We start from the raw sequence: 459 nt of genomic DNA on the forward strand, positions 1-459 counted from the left end.
TAAAAAAAAAAAAAAAAAAAAAACAAGAAAGACACATGGAGAGAAGAGAATAACATTGAGGCCAGGCACGGTGGCTCACTCCTATAATCCCAGCACTTTGGGAGGCCGAGACGGGTGGATCACTTGAGGTCGAGAGTTCAAGACCAGCCTGGCCAACATGGTAAAACCCTGTCTCTACTGAAAATACAAAAATTAGCCGGGTGTGGTGGTGCACACCTGTAATCCCAGCACTTTGGGAGGCTGAGGCAGGTGGATCACCTGAGGTCAGGAGTTTTAAACCAGCCTGGCAAACGTGGCAAAACCTCGTCTCTATTAAAAATTACAGCCGGGCGCGGTGGCTCAAGCCTGTAATCCCAGCACTTTGGGAGGCTGAGACGGGCGGATCACGAGGTCAGGAGATCGAGACCATCCTGGCTAACCCGGTGAAACCCCGTCTCTACTAAAAAATACAAAAAAAAA

Source organism: Theropithecus gelada, chromosome 3, assembly GCF_003255815.1.
Source record: "Theropithecus gelada isolate Dixy chromosome 3, Tgel_1.0, whole genome shotgun sequence".
NCBI classification, from domain to species: Eukaryota; Metazoa; Chordata; class Mammalia; order Primates; family Cercopithecidae; genus Theropithecus; species Theropithecus gelada.